Genomic DNA, 21,314 nt, shown 5'->3' on the forward strand with positions numbered 1-21,314 from the left:
AGGGATTGTGCGGTGGGGCGGGGCACTTGGCAGGGTCCTTTCCAGAGCACCAAGTTCACCTCACGGTGCCAAGACCCACAGCATCTCCAACACGGACATGGGGCTGTTGGGCCAGGGGGCAGATTCCACCCCGGGGCCTTGGCCTCTAGTCCCAGGCTTGACTTAGCCCTATGCAGTCACGGAGGAGGTTGTGATGGCCCGTTGGCATGGCTGCGGTCAAAGCTGCTTAGGCCTGACCTGATTGCAGCAGCAGATCCCAGGTGCCAGAGACGGATGGATGGATGGAGGTCATTGTGCAGCCCGCCCGGGCGCCCCACTGCCCACCCGTGGCCCTGTGCTGACAGGCAATGCTGACAACAGCCAAGGTGAGAGAGGGACAGGCAGCCACCAGCATGTTAATAATATAGACCTTGGCCCAGGCACCCTGCAGGCAAGTAATGGGCACAGAGAGTCCCAGCTGCCCCCCAAGGTCACACAGGCCTGCAGGGAGTCCTGTCCCCAGAGGTCCACATCTCTGAGGGCCCCTTGAGGGCTCTTACTGCCACACAGAGTAGAGAATGGCTGGGAGGATGGGAGGGCTGCAGGAGGGTCCCCCCGAGGCCCCGACCCGGCTGCCAGAGCGGACACTTTCATCTCTCTCCGCCTGTCGACCTGCCATCCCTCAGCGGCATTAAATTCCCCTCCTGCCAGAGAACAAGGGCTGCCTCAGATTCCAGGCAGCAGGGCGTGAAGATGGGGCAGGCCCAGGGGAGAAGAGGGGAGGTCCTCCAGGGCTCCAGGCCTGGGTGCAGAGTGCCTGGGGCGGGGGGTTTTGGTCTGGGGGCTCTGGGGCCCGCCACCCGAGCGTCCTGATGCCTGATGATGGGTCAGAGGCAGGTCCATTTCCTGCTGCCTTCTCCCTTCTGACCGATGCCGTGCTCGTCAAGGGCTACCTCCTCCGGGGCCTTTTCAACCCCAGCAGGCCAAGCTTAGTGTCCCTGTGCCACCCCCATCACTACTGATCACTCTGGGCAGCATCACCTGGTTTCAGGGCAGTGGCTAGCAGTTCATGGGGGTGGCATCGGCACCGGAAAACCTCTGGTGGGCTGATTAAAGACATTATCTCCTCTTTCTGGGCCTTTTTTCCTTTTTTTCCTTTCGTGCATTTTCAACCCTAATTGGAGTTCTGTTCACAGGAGGAGGAGACTTACTAGAAAGAACCCCCTTTCCCTAGCCCCCTGGAACTTCCATACTCTGGATCTCTACCCTTGGTTAGAGGTGCGAATGAAGTCTCCGGCCTCAGGCTGCATAGAGCTTGTGGCCCCGTGTGCCAGGCCTCGGGTCAGTCCATGGCACTTACTGGCTCTCCTAATCCTCCCATTAACCCGTGAGGAGGGCGTTGGTTAGTTACCCCACTGTACAAATGAGAAGGTTGAGGTTCAGAGAGGTAGAAGTGGAAAGACACACGAGGTCACACAGCTGGGTTCCTCTGGTTTCAGAGTCTAGCCCTTAAACACCTGGTTATGCTTCAGGCTTTGGCTGGAAGGACCCCCCCCTCCACAGGCTGCCTGTGATCATGCCCAGATGTGGGATTAGGGTCAAGCTTTACTTCCTTCGACTTTTCTGCACTTTCTGACTCTGTTTTTTCACTCTTTGTTGTTGCAGTAAGTACATACTGCTTTTCAAATCAGAAAACCCAGTAAAGTTCTTCAACCAAACGTCCGTAAGCCCAGAAACGTTTGGAAACAAAGAGCACTGTGTGGAGTGAGGGTGGGGGATGAGAGGGTAGCCCAGGATCACCGCCCCCTCGCCTGGAATGACAGGACTTGGGTATTGGGGGGCCCAGAGTGGGTGCAGCTTGAATCTACGAGGGCCTCGGCCTCCGTGGCGACTTCCCACCATGCTCCCCGCCCCTCGCCCTGCTCTGAGGCCTGCCCAGGACAGGGCACCGCCTGTGGCTGAATTTTGGCTCCGCTGCAGCAGGATCCATAGGCAGCCGCTGGGGTCCGGGGGGAGTGATGGCGAGGGTGAGGGCCAGGGCAGTGCCCGCCGTTGATAAGGCGACAGAGCCCTCGGGAGCCAGGACGCAGTGAAGCCATGGAAACGTGGCTGAGGTGTGAGGCTGGCTCAGCGCTTCCCTCAGGTGGCCGCCTCCCAGGCCTGGTGGGGGCCCAGCAAGACAGGCCCGTCCACTCCCTGACCTCCTGAGGACCCGGGCTGGGCAGGCGGCTGGCTGGGCAGGCTTGATGTCGCCCCTTCCCACCTTCCCCAGGGCCAGGCTGGGATCAAGCCTTGGGTCTGAGTGGGGAGAGCTGAGGACAGAGGTGAGGACGCCCCAAGCCCTCTGCCCCAAAGTCCCCTGACCCCATTCAATCCCTCCTGCCTTCTACTGCCTGCTTCCTTCCCTATAAATATGTGTGCATTATTTACCTTAAGCATTTTGATAAATCATAATAGCAGAGACATCTGCTGTCAAAACTGCAAACTGCATTTGGGGCTCAGCTGGTGGCCGAGGGCTAGAGGCTGGGGGTGCAAGGGTTCTGATGGTCTAAGGGGAATCATATGGATGCCCCCCCTGACTCTTCATCCAGGGCAGGGCCTTGAAGGGGGCCCCAAGCACCATCATTTGGGACCCTTCCTCACCAGCTGCTGACCATGAAACCTTCCCAAGGAGGCTATCCACCCCCCCCCACCCCCGTCTGTGTTCCCTCCTTCCTGCCTCCCTCGGCCTCAGAATTAATGCAGCCATGACAGCGGCTGAGAAGTCCCCGGAGCTGAGATGAACTCCCAGGGCAGCGCAGGCAGGGTTGACCATGGGAGGCTGGGGGGGGGGGTGGCTGACGCACTGTCCTCAAGAGATGAATCGCCCTGCAGCTGGCTTCATCCCGAGGGCGACCAGTGCCCTGACCCCCACCCCTGGCAGGGCACTGGGCTCTGGGTCAGGAGCCTACCCTGCCTCCTGCTGCCCCCGTAGCCCCCACTCCAACTGGTGGGAGGATTTCCATTGCTGAGACTGAGTCCCCTTCTCATCTTCTCTTACCTTCCCAGTGGCCTTCCGGCAGCCCCAAGGACCAAGCGGCAATCCTGTGGCCCCTTTCTCTCCTGTTCCCAGCTTGGCTCCGCATCCTGGGGAGGGGGAGGCTTTGACCCTTGCCTACCACCTGCTGGTTCTTCTCTTCGGAGAGCAGAGCTGGGCGGTGGGGGGCTCAGAGGAGAGCAGTGGCTCTGCCAGCCCTAGCCTGACAGGCCTGCCTGCCATCCAGCCAGCCCCTCTGCGCATCCCCGGGATCTGTGGGGTTGGTGGAGAGAGGGGATCCATCCCAAGTGGATACAGAGTAAGGTTGCTGGTTGATAGAGCACTGGGGTCAGAGACCTGGGTATTGGCCTTTCTCAGCCAGTCACCCACTGACACATCTTCTAGGGGCTGCAGCTAGTGGGACTGAGGTTAGACATGGGAGTACAGTTCCCCAGGCAGGGGGGACCTGAGGGAGGCAGAGCTGTGGTTGGAGTCTGCCTTGACTCTGCACGTCTGGCTGGAGAAGCCTCTTCTGTGTACCCACTGCCCCAGGTGCCCCCATCACGGCCCTGCTGAGACCATACTGGGTGAACTGTTGTGTTTATGTGTTGGTCTTCCCAGCTAGAAGGTGAGCTCCAAGGGGAAGGGCTTGTGTTGTTAGGTGCTCAGTGATGCCAAATAAGCAGACGAGTTGGAGGCGGAGGACAAGTGTTGGCCCTCTGTGTCTCAGGAGCTGGAGGAAGAAGCTGTTGGGTCTGAGCTTGAGGATCCCAACTGCGAGGCCACAGGCTGGGAACTGCCAAGAGGGGACACCGAGAGAAAAAAGGGCCTGCAGCCAGGTCCCAGGTTGATGCTCACAGGCTGTATGACCTTCTCTAAGAAGCTTCTTCTCTGGGCCTCAGTTTACTCATCAGCAAGTAGCATCCTTTTTCCAGAGATGCTAGGAGGGTGGAATGAGAAGTCCTGTGTGCAAGGGCCTTGTGAACTCTCAAGCCTTGTACCTGTTGGTGAGCAAGAGATCTGCGTGGATGGGAAAAGCCAAGAAAGCTCCTTGGAGCACTGTGAATGGAGCTGAGCCTTGAAGGACCATGCTGCTTACCTAGGAGATGTGGAGACTGGTGCTTCTGGAACAGTGAGGAGACCATACCGGAGGGAACCCCAGGGACTGCAGAGTCAACCCCAAGCTCCAGGACAAGTGTGTATGTTTTGTCTTGGGGACAGTGGAAGCCAATGATGGTTCTGGAACGTGGGCAGCCTTTGAAGGGACTTAGGTCTGTAGTGAAATCTTCAGTCCACCTGGGTATGTGGGGCAAATGCCTGACCACCCCCAGCCCCTGCACCTGGGGTGTGGAGTCAGCAGCGGGCTGTGATCCCTGTTAGGTCCCCATCCAAGGAAACTAAAACACACCCTGTGCTAGCAAATGGGGGGCTAGGCTTGACAAGAAGTGATCTGGCAGTTCGGGGGCCCTGACCACTCATCAGAGGATGAGGAATCCAAGCCAGGCTGGTTGGAGGGCTGTAGAACCCATTCACTTTATGGAGATAGGAATATAGGGACATCTGGACACCACCTCGTACCGCCAAGACCCTGGAGGCAGCAGAGTGCTGGGCGGGGAGGCAAGGGGCTAGGATTTCCATCCAAGCCAGACCCTCTAGCTGGCTTCGTGATCACATGACCAAACGCATAGCCAACCCTTCCTTCGTCTGGCTTCCCCAGTCAGTGCAATGGAGTGTCTCCCAGCATCAACCAGGCAAAGTTCTAGGCCTTTCCTGGGGTGTTAGGCCTCAGGAGGGAGCTGTAATTTCGGGGTCCTGCACTCCAGCCCCCTCCCCCACCGTTGTGCTAGGCCCTCTCCCTTCTTCTGCTCTGCCACCCACACCCCCCTCACCCCTGACCCTGTGGCCAGCAGCCTCTTTTGCTGTCATCCGTTGTCATGGGAACCTTGCAGCTCTGACCTGGCAGCGCAGGAGAAAGCTGGCCCTGGAGCTCCTAGCAGGGGAAGCTGAGGGTAGCAGGGGGTGAGAGGGGGGTGCCTATCCCTGTCAGGTTGGCTGGGTTCTGATGTACCCCATGGGAAGGGGGCACTGGAAAAATAATCCAGATGGGGGGAGTGCAGGGTCTCAGGGTCTGACTGCTCACACTCCCTGGGGTCTCTGCCCCTTTCCAGGCTACCCCCGCCCCACTACCCAAACCTGGCTCCAGGCTGGTGGTGGTAGGGAGGGGTGGCGGGGACCTTCCCATTTCCCTCACTGCCGATGGTTGTTCAGAGCCCTGAGCTCAGCTCATTCTCGAGGCTAAAAATACCAGGGAGGCGGCAGCGACAGCTCCCCTGACGCCCTGTCCGCTGCACCCCCCCCCACCAGCAACACACACACACACACACATACACACGTGCGCGTGTGTCCTGGACCAGGTGCCAAGGTGCAGCTTAACCCGCAGTGCAATAGTCCAGGGAGTTAACTGCAAGCCTGCCGCTGTGGGAGACCCAGACCTGGGTTCCACTTCCACCTCTGACCTCAATTTGCTGTGTGATCTTGGGGTAGTCTTTTGATCTCTCCAGGCCTTGGTTTCCCCTTCTGTGTAATGAAGGAGCTACCAGGAAGAGGGGAGGAGATCTGGCCCATCTCATTTAATGACCATAATAGTCCTGGCAGCTCCCTGAAGTATGCAGTGGGTCACAATCTCCCTTTTCCATCAAGCACACTGAGACTGGAGAGGTAGGGGTGGCTTAAGGGGTGTTAATTGGGCCTCTGTGTTCCACGGTGCCCCTCTCTTGTCCTACAGTGGCGAGCTGAGCTTTCGGGACCCACAGGCGTCTGGTGAAATTTAGGTCTCTGTCCCCACGGTAGGGTGGGGGTTAGCTTCCTCAAATCTCGCAAGAGTTCCCAGTTCTGTGAGCATGATCTGGACTGAGGAGGAGTTCACACTGCCCTCCGCCCAGGGTCTGGCTTAGGCTGGAGTTGAGGATCCACACAGCCCACATCCAGGGCGTGGCTGAAGTTCAGGTGAGTGTCTGTGTTGTCGTCTTGCTCAAAGCCTGGCTGAGGCATGGAGCACTGTACGTAATGCTCGCCCACTTGCGCTTTACCGAGGCTGGGGGGAGTGTCCATGCCCCCTCTTGGCCCAGTCCTGGCTAAGGCTGGCTGAGGGTCCACGGTGCCCCCCCGGAGCTGGGTTCAAGGTGAGTATCCACACTACCCATTTGCCTTGGGCCTGTGTCTTCTTTCCACCCTCCCTGGGCTCAGACTTCATTTTGGATTTCATACTCTCTCTTCTCTCCTGGAAACCGAAATTTCTGCTCATCTCCTCTGCTTTAGAGGAGGCCCAGTGTCATCGGTGGACCAATGGTGGAAAGAAACATGGGTGCCCCTGCTATTTCCAGGACCTTCCTGGAGCCTGGAATCCACCATGGAAGTCACAGCCTTTGAGCACTGAGAGGCCTGGAAAACCAAACCCAGCTATCAGGGAACTCTGGGTCCCTGAGAAACCTGAGTCACTGAGTCCTGCTCCTTCCCTCTCGCCCTGTCACCCAACTCCACTGACATCTTGAGAACTGCAAGGCACACTTCCCCACAGATCCAAGGTCTTTAAGTTTGGGGCCGGTGTCTACAGGACCAGGGCATGGATTTTCAAAGGGGCCCCCAGTCCTGCGGTGCAGAGCAGGCTTTGAGTCGCGCAGTCTACGTTTGCATGCCAGCTCTCACCTTCAATTACGGTGTGACCTTGGGCAGAACATTATATCTTTCTGGGTCTCTTTGTCCACTCATAGAACAGATGTTTTTCTTTCTTTTCTCTTCCTTCCTTCCTTTTTTTTTTTTTTTAAGATTTTTTTATTTATTTATGTGACAGAGAGACAGCCAGCGAGAGAGGGAACACAGCAGGGGAGTGGGAGAGGAAGAAGCAGGCTCCCAGCGGAGGAGCCCGATGTGGGACTCCATCCCAGAACGCTGGGATCATGCCCTGAGCCAAAGGCAGACGGTTAACGACTGTGCTACCCAGGTGCCCCTCTTTCTTTTTTTTTTAAGAGAGGGAGTGAGACGGGCATGTGGGGGGCTCAGTCAGCTAAGCGCCCAACTCTCAGTTTCGGCTCAGGTCATGATCTCAGGGTCATGAGATCAAGCCCCATGTCGGGGAGTCTTCTTGGAATAAATTAAGAGTCAGACACGCAACAGACTGAGCCACCCAGGTGCCCTGAACAGGTGTTTATAGTACCTATTCATAAGGGTTACTGCAAGGATTAAATGAGATATTTCTATAAAGTGTCCAGCAGAGTAAAGCACTCAATAATCATTCTTTCTGGAGGCTAGAAGGGGAGATGCATGCTCTGAAGAGGTTCTGGGATATTTGCTTATTAATTATTCCAGTGTCCAGAACTATGTTGACTGCTAGGTCTCGGGGCTTAAGGCCCCAGGTGGGGTCCTCCACTCTGAACTAGGGGCCTCCAATAGAGAAGCATTGTTCATTCATTTTGTGAACATATTCTCAGCCCATAAATGGATGCTCTTAAGTAAAACATCCATAAACTGCATCACATTGGTGGGGAAAATTAAATGTAAATTAGATAATTAAAAACGAAGCTGATGCCCGCTGCTTGACACTATTACCTCTTATTAAAAGTTATGAGAGACAGACCTGAGAGAGGTGGGAGGTTGGTGGGAGTCATCTGTTAGGGATGGGGGCTGCAAGGGATTGCCTACTGGAGCTGTTTGGTCTTTGGAAGAGTCAGACCTAGGGGATGGTCCTGCAAGGGCTCTGGAGGGTTCTGGGGTTGCTGGGACCAGAACTCTGGGTGTGGGTCTATATTCTGATGATTGTGGGTCTCCGGGTCAGTACCTTCCCCTCGACAAGCCTCAAGGTGTCCTCATCTGTAAAAGAAGGATAATAACAAAACCTGCCTCCCAGGGCTGAAGCAGGGGTGATGTGAGATAACATCTAGAAAGTACCCAGCCTGGGGCCTGACACATAGTAGTATTCACTGAATAGTTGGGAGGAAGAGAATAGCATTAGTACCAGCATTGTGAGCAAGTCCCTCTCAGGAGCAGGCACTGAGCTGAGGACTTTACTGGCACTAACCCCTGTTAGTGCCTGGGGAGGGTACTGCTATCCCTACTGCATCAGATGAGGAAAGCAAGGCTGGGCCAGGAGAGTAGGGATCCAGGATCACACACCCTATGAGGTAAGTGGCATTGTTTCTTACCCCAAGGTCACAGAGGAACCTGAGGAATGGTATTTCGCAGACAATGCTCTGTTTCCCAAACTTAACAGGTTACATCGACTCCTTTCTTTTTTTGTGCACCTGCCCTGTGCTCCTGTCCTGGTCCAGTGCTGGGTGTGCGGCCAGAGGTGAGTCACTCTGGAGTGAAGGAAGGCAGCGGAGAGGCTAAGTCCCAAAGGAGTATTCTAACCAGAGCAAGAGTCCAGAGAACACACAGGCCTGGGAAGGGGGTCTGAGGACTCTCCCGGACGTGGGATCCGGTTCAGGACCACAGAGATTGGAAGAGACTGGAGGATGGGCAAAGCAGGTAACAGAACCAGCCGGAGCAGAGGCTGCGAGGCTGGAAAGCCGGCGGCCAGGCCTGTGGTGGGCTGTGGAGGGTGCACGACGAGGGGGTGGGAACACGGAGCGGGTGAGTCACCGTTTCTGAGCCAGGCAGGCGGCTGCTGCGGAGCGGGGGGCGCATTCCTGGCTGGCAGGGCGGCCGGCACTAATGTCTTTCCCACATGGCCCCAAATTCCCGGCTCTCGGCACGATCACACGGGCGAGACGCTCCCGCGGCCACCCCCGCCCCAGCTGCCTCCTTCCCACAGAGAGGGGAAGGGGGAGGGAGTGTGCTGACGGCTGGCGGAACTGGCCTCTCCCGGGAGGGCTCGGGGTCCGGGGGGCTCGGGCTCGGCCTCCCGAGGGGCCTGCGCCCGCAGCGCACCCTGCGCCCCGCGAGCCGCTCACAGGGCGGTTTTAATCAAAGTAAGAGCGGGGCTGGGCCTGTGAAGCGGGGGACGGAAGGAGGCGCGGACCGGCCATGGGTCCCCGGCCGCCTCCCTGCTTCTCTGGCCCCCGTTCACCCACCCCCGCCCTGCGAGGAGCCCTGGCGGAGAAGGAGCGTCAATGCAGGGCGCCCCGGCCGATTGGCGGCGGGACCGTCCGCAACCCCGGCCGCCTCCGATTGGACGCCATCTACACCCTCCCCTCCTTCCTGACCCTTGGGCCCTGGCTGGGGTGGGGGACTATCGGAGGCTGCTGTGCATCCGGTGGGGGACTGGGGCGGGGGTTCCTGGAAGAGGCCACACCCAGGCCCTTGTTCTGTGGAGCGGACAGCCCTAGCTCAGACGAACGGGACTGTGAGCCACTGCTCTCCCACGCAGCCCCTGTCGCTGGGCCAGGCCCCTGGGGGGAAACTGAGGCTGCGAGGGCGGAGGGGCCCACCCAGAGCTCCCTGTCTGCTGGGGAAAGTTGGCGGTTGTCCCTCCCAGCTGGGCTCAGAGGCGCTAATGAGAGTTAAATGTGGGGCGTGAGTCACCTCAGAGGGGGGGCTGGAACCACCCCCAGATGTGGATCCTGGGTGGATTGGAGGTTTGTCCAGACCATTCAACCTTTTCCTCACTTCCCTGTGCTTTACCCCACACTCCTTGGCAGGTGGGACATGGATTCCTGACCTAGCAGATCAGACCCTGTCACCTGGGTCAACCTTTCCCAAATGGACGGCTGCCTTAAGGAGTAGGATGGGTGTGGGGGTCAGGAGCTATGGAACCCGAGGGGAATTCCAAATCCCAGGATGGGGTCCAGTACCCCAGGACGCGGTGGGTTGGACCAACACCCGGGATTGTCTAGTGGCTGTGAGCCCTGGGGTATGGTGATGTATCTTGGGATGGGGGGGGTGGACAAAGGGCCCAGGCCACCCGGAAGAAGGAGCCCTTCAACCCCCTATGGCCCATCTGGCCTCAGACCACCAGGCTTTGACCACACAGGGTGCCTGTCCCCCCCCCCCCCCCCCCCCCCCCCCCCCCCCCCCNCAGGCCAGCCCAGGGACTCCAGTCTGCAGTCCTTATGGCGGGGCAGACTAGAACCTGTGTGTATGTGTGTACATGCATGTGTCCCTGTGACTGGGTCTATTTGTGCCGCTGTGTGTATTTGTGACTGAATGTGCAGTTGTATTTATGTGAGACTGGCTGTCTGTGTGGGTCTCAGTGTTGCAGGTGGCTTGAGAGGGAGTGTGGGTTTCTGCATGTCTATATCTGTGTGTCCTCTCTGTGTCTCCATGTGGGTCTTTCCGTGTGACTGTGTCTGTGTCCGCCTAGCCCCATCCACAGGATCCCTGGCTCCTCCTTGAGCACCCTATCACCACCACCATCACCACCACCACAGGAGTCACAAGGTTAGGGAAGTGGATCTGGAAGGGAGCTCTGGGGAGATGCACTGCCCGCTGTTTCCAGAATGTAATGGCCTGGCTGGGTGGGCAGCACCAGGGGGTGGGCGTAGGCGTGGGTAGCCACGGGAGAGAGAGAAATGCGGACAGGGGAGGGCCCCTGCTCAGCAGTCCCCTCCCAGCTCCCTCTGCTCCCAGCCCAGCGCCTCCTGGCAAGAGCTTATTTGCATGGTATTTACATTTCATTTGCATCGCGTTCAATTAAAAACCTGACCAGCTCCCGCCTGCCTGGCGCTGCCCGCCCAGCCTGGTGAAAATGTTGGTTGGGCATTGCCTGCCGTCTTCCCACCCCCCCCACCCCCCCACCCCCATGGGTTGACTGATGTGGGAGGGGTCTTCCCCTCAGTGAGATCATCCAAGTCACCCATCCTAGGAGAGGACTGGAAGTACAAATGGAGAAATTGAGATCCAGAAAGACTGCCGGGATCTCCAGGCTGAGGACCAGTCTTGGACAGAGCTGGAAGACTATTAGTAGTAACAGCTGTCCTTTATTGAAGAGTCGCCGTGGCAGGAGTGCTGCCAATACCTGGACACAATATCTCATTTGAACTTTGCTACCCGTTGAGGTCAGGCCTTGCATTATTTCCGTTTTACAGATGAAAAAACTAAGGCTGGAGAGGGCAAGCCCAAGGTCACTCAGCGGATCCAGAACTGCAGTCTGTCAGTCTGACTTCCGGGTCCGTGCTCCAGATCCTGAGCACGACGGCCGAAAGTACAGCACGCTCCTCCTGGTGAAGCAAACTCATTACCTGCAGAGTCCTTCATCCTAGGACGAGCGAATGCAGCTTTCGCTTTAACCTGGGGGCCGGCCCAGCTGTTGCTTGTTCTTTCACGCACAGCCTTGCTCATCCCTGGCTACAGGGTGCATCGCTCTCCCAGTAGGAGTCTTTCCTGGCACCGGGCCATAGTCTTGACTGTTGCAAGACTGCCCTTTCTGGTGATCAGAGCTGGTGATTTTGTAAAAAACAATTAAAGACCCTGATAATGACACCAGCTTTGAGGGGAACTTACAGCCAGGCTAAGGGTGAAGGATGGGTGGAGAGATCAGGCCGCCTATGGAAACATCAAAGACACCAGAGCAAGCTCGGGCGCTGGGAACCCTCAAGGCCTCTCCTGTCCTGTGCTTGGAGCCCCTCGCACCTGGCCACAGCTCAGCTGGTGGATGTCATCTACACAGGTAGGAACTGGAACTGAGGAGAGTAGGGTTTCTCAGGCTGTCCTTGGAGGAGTCATCCAAGGCCCAGAATCCAGCCCCGGAACTGGGGAGCCCTGGTGTTGACAGGTCCCCAGTGCCCTCCCCGTTAACAAGGACCATCTTTCCCTTCCCCCACCACCCTTAGGGCTCTAGAGGGACTCCACCTACTCTGGTACTGGGGGGGAGGGGGGGCTAGCCAATCAGCAGATACCTCCCCTGCACCCAGTGATTAGTTTAGGGACGGACACATGACGAACACATGACCTGCACTTCGCCAATTCGGTTTGAATCCCAGGGTTTGGGTTGGAATGGGGGGGGGAGTCTGATCTGGTAGTGTGAGCATTTGAGGCCACCACCACTGAGAACTATCCATGAATGAATCCACCAAAGGGAAACTGATCCTTGTTTTTGAAGCCAAATCCTCTTTGACCCACAGAATGAACCAGTAGGTTCTAATTTTGCTTCAGCAAGTGTGTGTTGGGTTTCTGTCCCGTGCCACCTGAAGTCCTTACCATTTAGCACATGCCTTGCCCATTTCTGCCTTGATGACTTTGCTCCTGCATTTTTTTGTTTGGAATGCCTTCCTCTTGCTCTCTCCTGACTAGTCATGCCTGTGTGTCAAGGTCCAGCTCACCTCTTCTTCCCTGGATAACTCACTTCCATTCTCTACCCATTCTAGCCCATCTGAGTGATCTTTGAACCAGTCCCTCCACCTCTGAGCCTTAGTTTCGTGTTCTATAAAATGGGGATGTTGTGAGGATTGAATGAGTCTGCATGAAAAAAGTTACTTAGCACAGTCAGTTCAGAAGTGTTTACTGCACACCCACTCTGTGCCCAGAACTGAGGTTCAGCTGTGAAACACCCCCAGTTATGGCATGGTCTCTTGCCCTCAGAGCAGCTGAGGCTGGAAGTTGGGGCAGCGGCCCCAGCTGCAGTGGCCAGTCAGGAGAGTGGGGGCCGCCCTCCCCAGTCTGTGGGCACCTCTTTCTGTGCACAGCACCGCCCCCCCCCCCCCCCCCCCNCCCGTCCCTCTTCCTTCCAGGGCACTGGGGGCCCTGGGGCAGGGGGAGGCCTGGTCATCCCCTCCCCCTTCTTCTCCTCTCCCTGTTGTCCCTTGGAGCCAGTGCCGCTCAGAGTTAATCTCCTCGCCCGTCAGGGGGTGACAGGAGGTGTCTGTCATTCGGAGCCGAGGCCGTCAGCCTTGCTGGCTAATTGGGGCACAGGCGCCGGGAGCACGGGAAATGGCCGGAGGGAAGGAGTGGGAATGAGGGAAGGGAGGCTGCCCTCACCTCCTTCCCGCCAGGCTTGGGGCTGATACACATAGGGCTCCTTAGGGGAGGGGAAGGCCAATCAAAGGAGGAAGGGGCTGTGGGATGGGGACTCTGTGACCTTGGGCATATTGCTATTCCTCTCTGGGCTTCTTCTTCTTATTCATAATGACAACAGCTAGCCTTTATTGAGCAATTACTGTGTAAATCACTTCTCAGCATGCCTGCCAAAAACCTCCAATGGTTTTCTATGGCGCTTGGAATTAAAGCCAGACTCCTTCCAAGGTCCTTGTGGACCCTCATACCCAAACCTCTGCCCTCCCTGCTCCCTCTCTGTAGCCACAACAGCCTCCCCACAGGACAAGCTCTTCCTGCCTCAGGACCTTTGCACTTGCTGTTTCTGCTCCATGGAACAGCCTTCCTCTGCCTCTTAGTGTGATAGACTTCTCCTCATCATTCAGTTCTTGGCTCAAGCATTACCTCAGAGACAAGGTTCCTGAGCACCTTATCCAAAACCCACCCTCCCCTATCTCCTTTTACACCGTCACCCTATTACATTATCCTAGTTATACTTTCACGGTATTTGTGATGATGTGAAATTCTGTCATTTATGTATTTGTGGTTTATATTCATTCTCTCTCTCTAGAATGGAAAACCCTGAGAACAGGGGACCTTGTCTCTGAGATTTACTGCTGAAACCCCAGTGCCTAGAACAATACCTGGCACATGGAAGGCACTCAATAGATAATGAATAAGTAAATGAAATTCTGGCATTTTATTAAGGACTTCGTTCAACTTACTTCTCCCCAAAATTGTAGAAAGTGGATATTATTTCCATCTGAGGTGAGGAAACTGAGGCTCAAAGAGATTCTGTGATTGTAAGTTCTGAGAACTGGAGTTGCCCCAGGACTGTGACCCTAGAGGTATAAGGATCGTGGGGATGATTTTGAGGGGCTTTGCCCACCCAGCCCCTCGGCTGAGCATAGGCCAGCGATGGGGGCATGCACAAGGAGAAGAGGCCAGGGGCCAGGAGAGGCCACACCAGCCTGGAAAGTTCTGCTCAGCTGAGGCCAGCCTTGGGCACCTCTTCTGGGTATGGGGACTTAGTCCATTCAGGCAGCTATAACAGAAATACCCCAGACTGGGTGGCTGAAACAACAATCATTTTATTCCTCACAGTTATGGGGACCAGGAAGTCCAAGATCAAGGTGCTGGCAGACTCAGTACCCAGTGAAGACTGCTTCTCAGTTCATAGCTGGCTGTCTTCTTATTATGTCCTCCTATGGTGAAAGGGACCAGGCAGCTCTCTGGGGTTCTTTTCATAAAAGCACAAATCCCATTCATGAAGTTTCCACCCTCATGACCTAAACACCTCCCAAAGCCCCTACTTCCTAATACCATCACTGGGGCTTAGGATTTCAATATATCAAGTTTTGGGGGACACACACATTCAGTTTATTACAGAAGTAGAGCCCAACATGCTGTGCAGTGAGGTGCGTACAAGTTGGTGGTGGTGCATGGGAGACCATCTCACAGTACTAACATTCCCCTGCCGCGGGGCAGGGGTGAGGTGTGAGCTGTGAGTCAGGGCGGCAGGCCAAGCTTCTCAAAGTCTCTTTCTCCCATCCTCCCTTGTACACCCCTTCCTACCTGGCAGAGTGCCGGCTCCTGTGCCTGGCACTCAAGGCCCTCGCCTACCTTTCCCTTCTCTTCCCCTGCTGTCCCCGACACCTTGAAACAGTCCCTGCCCACCTGCCTTTAGTCACAAGTCTTGTCACTTTCTCTACCGATCCTTTGAAGCCCAGCTCCTTAAGCTGCCTTCTCCAGGAAGGGCTCCCAGGGGAGTGTTTGTGCACGGTTGCTGTTGGTCTAATGTCTGCCAGGCTATCAGCACCCTGTAGCGTCCTCAGCGCCCATTACATGCCTGGCACAGAGCCACCCAGTAAGTACCTGCAGCCTCCTATCCATCCATGGATCACAGGTGAGCTCACCATTCTAAGTTCCCTGGTCTCTGGTTCCTCTTCAGCTTCTAGGTGCCTCCAAGCCTGAAATCTCAACCTGGAGTGGGAGCAGGGACATGTTTGGACTGTAAGATGTCTCTGCAAATCAGTCCTCAACTGCTGACACCTCATAGCCAATCAGACCCCAAGACACTCCTTACAATGATGTCTGGGTCCAATGAGGGCAGGTTATTGGCCTCTATTAACTCATGTGGGTCATGCCTCCAGAGCCAATCACAGCAGCTCCCTCCTCCTGTGTTTCCCTGTCAGGATCTCTCAGGAGGTCCTGACCTGGTTAAAGGTCCAGACTGAGGCTGGGCTGTGCACACTCTCCCCTCCTCCTCCACGATCAGAGCCACAGCTGCCTTCTGTCCAGTCCTGGCATCAGTTCTTCCTGTCCCTGGCCTCCCGTCTCCAGCCCAGGTAGCCGTATCAGGAAAGTGTATAGGTGTGAGGTGGGCTGTCAGAGAGGCAGGCTGGCCCTGTGTGAGGGGAGGCTGGGTGACCGGGGTGGCAGCAACAGCAGCACTGCAGCGAAGCCTCCTTTCCCTTCTTCTCCACCTCTGTCACCACATGGCAGGCACCCGACCCCAGATGTTTCCTGCTGCATGGCTCTGTGTGTGTGTGTGTGTCTGCATTCGTGCATGTGCATGCACACTGGTGTCTGCCACTGGCTCCCCTGCCCTGACCCACTACTCTCCCCAGGAAGGGATGGAAGGGAGGTGGGGGTGAGGGCAGGCAGGAATCTTCCCACTCCTGGCCCCACAGCACTGGAAATAGGCAAGCATAGGTGGACTCTAAATGGGAACCCTCACCCCCCCCCCCCGTTCTGGATCAGTGGGTGTGTGGGGGGGACACCAAGAGTGGGAATAAGGTACCAGGGCCTGGCCTCTGTGCCTTTTAATGTAATGTGAACAGCATGCAAAGCAGATGCAAATATTATGCAAACTAGAACTTTTCTTTTTCTAGTCAACAGCTCTGACAGACTCTGAAATGGGCTACAGGGGGCCCAGAACCCAAGGGGAGGTGTGGAAGTGAGGGCAGGCATCATCTCTGCTTTGTCAAGAGCATGCTCTGTTCAAGCAGTACCTGAGCACCTACTGTATACCAGGCAGCAGGGTATATGGTATACTGGGCTCCTGAGGATTCAGATGAAGACTAAGGCATACAGGGAAGTTTAGGGAAGTGAGAACAAAATCCAGCTCCACAGGACTTTGATTGAAGGCCTTTCAGAGACAATCTAGCACTTTTAAATTTATATTTTTCAGAGGGGGCAGGGGCAGAAGGAGGAGGAGAGAGAGAATCTTAAGGAGGCTCCATGCCCAGCGTGGAGCCCAACACAGAGCTGGATCTCACAACCCTGAGATCATGACCTGAGCCAAAACCAAGAGTTGGATGCTCAACCAACTGAGCCCCCCAGGCACCCCGAGACATCCTAGCATTTAATAGCATGTGAGACCAGATAGCAGAATGGTTAAATTCTCCTGTTCTGACCTCAGGTAGGCCTGGGTTTGATTCCCAGCTCCATTGCTTAACTTCTCTGTGATCTCAGGCAAGGCACTTTACCTCTGTAAATTTGTTTATTTGCTCATGAATTGAGAACAGTAATAGTTTAGACCTCATTGGGTGGTCGTGGGGACTCAGTGACATGTATGGACCAGGGCATGGTGCCTGGCCATGTTCCCTGGGAAAGTGTCCCTAAAGGGGAGCTGTGATTATAGGAACTGTTTTCCCAAGGGAGCCTCCCACCCCTTCACTGGCCTGCCCTGCTGAGCTCCTAGAGCACAAACCCCCATGACCAGGCATCTGTCTGGGGGCGGGGCTTAGGTTTGCTTTTCTCTGTCCACAACGCAGCCTTGGCTGGAGGGTCATTCAACTGATTGAATGAATGATAATTGAACGGTCTCAACTCCTCTGGCAGGCAGGGAGGGCAGTCCAGGATTGAGACCATTGAGGGGTTCAGAGGGTCATCCCAGGGTGGTGGGTTGGGGTCCTGGGATGCAAAGGGATCCCAGCAGTAACTTTAGCGAAAGACCACTAGGTGAGTCTCTTTTTAATGACCCCCACCCCCTCAACTTCCCTCCAAACAAAGGTGTTGGGGGGAAATGGGAGGAGGCGAAGCTTCTGCTCTCAGCAAATGAAAACAAGGTCAGAGGTTGGGTGGAAGGCCAGGGGATGGTTCTGGTACACAGACGTAGGTGTATGTGTGTGTTGCAGGGTGGGCGGCGGGGGGTCAAGGCAGAGCTGGTAGAGTAGGAACAACACCCATAATAAGAGCCAAAATTTATTGAGAACCTAACATCCAGTAACCTGTCCTCCACCGCTATGCTCCCCTTTTTCCTCCTCCCTGCTTCTACTTTTGCCTTCCTCTGATCTATACAGTAGCCAGAGGGATCTTTTAAAAATTTAAGTCAGACTGTGTCACTCCCAGCTTAGAACCCACCAAAGGCGCCCATTCTACTTTGCATAAACCCTGACCTCTCACCTGGTCTGCCAAATCCTGCTCCCTTTTGGTTCCCCTTCGGGCCTAAGGTCATGTGCAGAGGGATATGTTCCACACCCTCGCCTTTGCCTGGCTGGCTCCTGCCGATTTTTCAGGCCTCAGTTCAGACGTCACCCCCTCAGAGAGGCCCTTTTGACGACCATAGCTAATATGGTCCCCTCCCCGAAGTCAGTCTCACATGACCTATTTTAATATCTTCATGGGTCTTCAGACTCTTTGAAATGATCTTGTTCAACTGTTTGTTTACTTGATTATGGTCTGTCTCCTTGAATTAGAATGTAAGTTCTGTGAGTCTGGGGATGAGACTGTTTTCTGGGGCCCCCCTAAACAGTGCCGAGCACTTAGTAGGCACTCAAAAACAAAACAAAACCCATGTGAAAGGATGTGTGCTCCGGATCAAGAAGCCCAGGCCCCTCTCTACCTCAGTTTCCTTTTTCTGTTGGGTTCTGCTTCACTTGGCTCAGCCTCCCCAGGAGCGCTCTGGATGAGATCAGACATGGCAAAAGGCTCCCTCCCGGGGAGGGAGGGCACGATGCCCGCCTGAGGATGAGGTCAACGCGGCGGGCACTTCCCCGCTGTGCAGGAGGCCAGCAGAGCCGGAAAGATCCTCTTGGCTAGACCCCTGCCCCGGCCTGGGATCTTTCGACGGGCAGGGGAGGGGCGCAGCCCCTTCCTCCGTTGGGAAGCTCCTCCCGGTGGGGCCTCCTCTTTCCCCCCTTCCCCGGGGAGGCAGGTGGAGCTGCGTCTTCATCTTTGTTCCCATCTGGAGCGCGTTTGGCGCGGCGTGGCGGGGGCGGGGCTGCGCCCCCGCGGTGCCCGGAGAGACGGGCCCGCCCGCTTATCTGATCTGCGGCTAATTGAAACTCCCTGCTCGCGAAGGTCAGCTCGGTCCCCTGACAGCTGCCGAGCCGAGCCGGGCCGGATGGAAAACCCGGGCTGTGCAGGGCCCGGCGGGGCGCGGTGGGGAGGAGTTATGGGGGGCTGCTTCTGCGGCAAAGTAGACAAAGGCGGCCCCTCCCTCCTCGTGCGCGCTGCTGGGGGTCCCAGAGGTAGCGGCCTTCGCCCTCACCCAGCGGGGCGCTCCGGCCGGGTCACATGGCCAAAGGCCACAGAGGAAGGGGGGCGCCCTTAATCCCTCCGCGCCCGCCCACCCCGCTCCCACGCCGGGGCCCCGTCTGGGGTCTCTGGGAGAGTCACCCCCAACTTCCTGCCCCTACCCCGCCTCCACGCCCCGGCTCTGAGACTTCCTGCCTCCCCGGCTCCGGGCAGCTCAGGCTGTGGGAAGCCGGCGGGGCGGGGGCGGCCCGGTCCCCTCCCCCTGCGTGCTCGACGGGGCGCTGGGGGTCCGGGAGGAAGTGTGCGCGGTGGGGGGCACGGCCTGGCCCCGGGGAGGCCATCCGGTGGGGCAGGTGCGGTCTTAGCCCTGGGAGGGGGGGCAGGCAGGCTTGCTGCTAATGGTGCTGCTACGGGGGGAGGGCACGGCGGGGAGCCCCGTTTCCAGGGTTCCGGGTGCGGATGTGGCTAGCTTAGGAGACTCCAACCCCGCCCGCCGCGCCCTAGGCGGGCCCAGGCCTTGCGCAGCCTGCACGCGTCCCCTCACCTCCCACCTTTTGCGTCTAGGCTGAGGTGCTGGGAGCTTCCAAGGTGTAACTCCCAGGCTCCTGGCCGACCGCGCCCTTGAGCAAAGCATTTCGGGCCTCGGCTTTCCGAACCTGAAAAAAAATAACCCCAACCACAGTTACCATTTTTCAGAACATCTTGCCAAGCGTAGTGTTAAGCGTTTAACGTACTTTGACTCAAAGCTCACAATTCCATTTTGCTGATGAGCAAGCTGAGAGGCAGAGAGGTTGTGACTTGCCCGAAGTCACATAGCTAGTAAGTTACCCAGGAGGGACTCGGCTGACTCCAGAGTTCTTAACCACGGGGTGGTCTCGTTTTAGCAAGAGCTTTGGAGTTGTGCGCCTATATAGGTCGATCCCCCAGGGTATTCACAAGCTCAGTGAGCCCCTCGGCGGCGTCTTGCCGCACACGTTCCCGTCTTGGAGCTAGGCACGTGTTTCTTGGCGCATTCCCGCGTGCTAGAGCCCGGGGACAGAGGCACAACAGCCTAGCGCGCTGGTGCCCAGGTGCGCGGTTCCCGGCTGGGACCCGGCAGAGTCATATGGCCTGAGCCGCGGGCTGACTGGAGCGGGGGCGGGGAACTCGGAGTAGAGTCCACGCGGGCCGCGGCGCCTGGGAGGCCGCAATCCGGGCGCCTGCAGCCGGCGAGGCGCGGGGTGACGCGCGGGGGCCCAGCTACCGTGACCTCCTCCGCGGTTTCCATGGAGACGGTGCACTATAAATAAAAAAAAAAAAAGAGGAATTTCAAACCCGTTTTCTACGGCGCTTGGCGGGAGGGGGGAGGAAAGCTCTCTTTGAATCGAGTTTCCCATTTCACCTTCCCAGGCGGTGGGAGCGCTTCCCCCGCAGCCCAGCCGGGAAATTGCCGCCCCTCACGCCGCGTGGCGCCCCCCGAGGAAGCTAATTAGCGCCGCCCGGGGAGCTGGGGACTGGGGACCTGGCCCCGGGGGGCCGGGTCCCGCCTCTTGGGGGGGGCGCCTACAAATTGCCACCCCCCCATCTCTCCAGGCGCGCATGCAGCCCGGCGCGGGCCAGGGCACAGGGCGCAGGCGGGAGGTCGCATCTGCAGCTTTGGCGCAATGAATCAGGCGCGGCCGCCGCCGCCGCCGCGGAGCGCGTCTGGCATCCGGAGTCTCCCGGGATCGAAAATAATTTGGGCAAAGCGGTGGGAGGTGTGTGCGCGCGCGCTCCGAGGGGAGGGCGGGGGAGCAGGCCGGGCGGGGTGCGCGGGGCGGGGGGAGGTGCCATCCGACAGCCCCGCTGTGGTGAGAACAGAGTTGACACTTCTTTCCTTTCCACTTACTGCGGCAAGTACGAAGAGGAAGCTTAACCCTCTCGCTGCTTGGAAGATTAGAGACGCCGCGAGCGCCCTCATGAGGGCGCGCCAGGGTTGGGGGCAGGTGTGTAGGCTCTTTTGAGACCCGTCCTTGCGGCCTCTCGGGTTGAACATTCTGGGTCCTTAGACAGGCGTCCCCACCTGAACATTCCTCAAGGCATCCTCCCCGGGGCTTTTCTCGATCCCTCCTTTTATCTTCTCCAGATCTGGCTAGTGTCAGCGCTATGGCCTCAGTTTCCCAACCTATGCCAGAGGGTGGGGTTTCTTCTGTAGCAGTTTCCCTGTCTGGCGATCTGTTTTGTGACCCTCTGGGTTGGGCACTGGGCAGAGGCAGGGGTAGGCGGTTAGGGCAACGGGTGCAGGAGTGGGAACCCCACCCTCCTACATCTCCCTCTAGCACTCTAGGCGCCCTTCATCAAAATGACCGGGTTCCTGTTTTTGCTTCTGACGGCAGAAATGTCACCGCCGCTGCATTAAGCACACTCGGTGGGAACTCGGTTTGGCTCCAGGAGCAGGCGCTCAGCCCTGCCAAGCTGCCTGCTGCAGGGGGTTGGGTGGGCCCGCTGGCCAGTTGGCCTGGCTGGGGTCAGCCTTTGTGTGGATTCCCACCTTCCTGCCTCTCCAGCATCCCCAGGCTTCCCCTCCCACAGCTGTGCTCATGTTTCTTGGGGGAGGGGCGCATGGGTTAAGACCCTTGAGGCTGTTTGGCTTAAAGGTGACAGGGAGAGATGATTGTGGCAGAACTTCCTTCTTCCTCCCCATCATCCCCATGGTGGAAGCTCCTCTGGAATTCAGTCATCCCCCCCATTGGAGGAGGTTTGCCCATTGGATGAGGAAGGGATAGCCAGGCCTCAGAGCATCCTCAGCCTTGTGACCTGAAGTTCCCCCTGCAGGACCTAAGCAGGGGTGCTTTCCACTTTCCTTTACCCACTTTCCAGCCAAAAGATCCCTTGAGAATCCAGGGATTCTCAA

At 57.2% G+C, this 21,314-nt stretch overlaps 1 protein-coding gene across 1 annotated transcript in view; it reads left to right on the top strand.

Moving 5' to 3' along the window:
• Positions 1–10,720: 10,720 nt before the first annotated feature.
• PSD2 (pleckstrin and Sec7 domain containing 2) overlaps positions 10,721–21,314 on the top strand; it is a 122,308-nt gene continuing 111,714 nt past the window's right edge. The window contains exon 1 of the mRNA XM_034656112.1: positions 10,721–11,597. The gene's annotated coding sequence lies outside the window, so the exon portion shown is untranslated. The remainder of the gene's footprint in view (positions 11,598–21,314) is intronic.

Source organism: Ailuropoda melanoleuca, chromosome 3 (assembly GCF_002007445.2).
Source record: "Ailuropoda melanoleuca isolate Jingjing chromosome 3, ASM200744v2, whole genome shotgun sequence".
Taxonomy (NCBI): domain Eukaryota; kingdom Metazoa; phylum Chordata; class Mammalia; order Carnivora; family Ursidae; genus Ailuropoda; species Ailuropoda melanoleuca.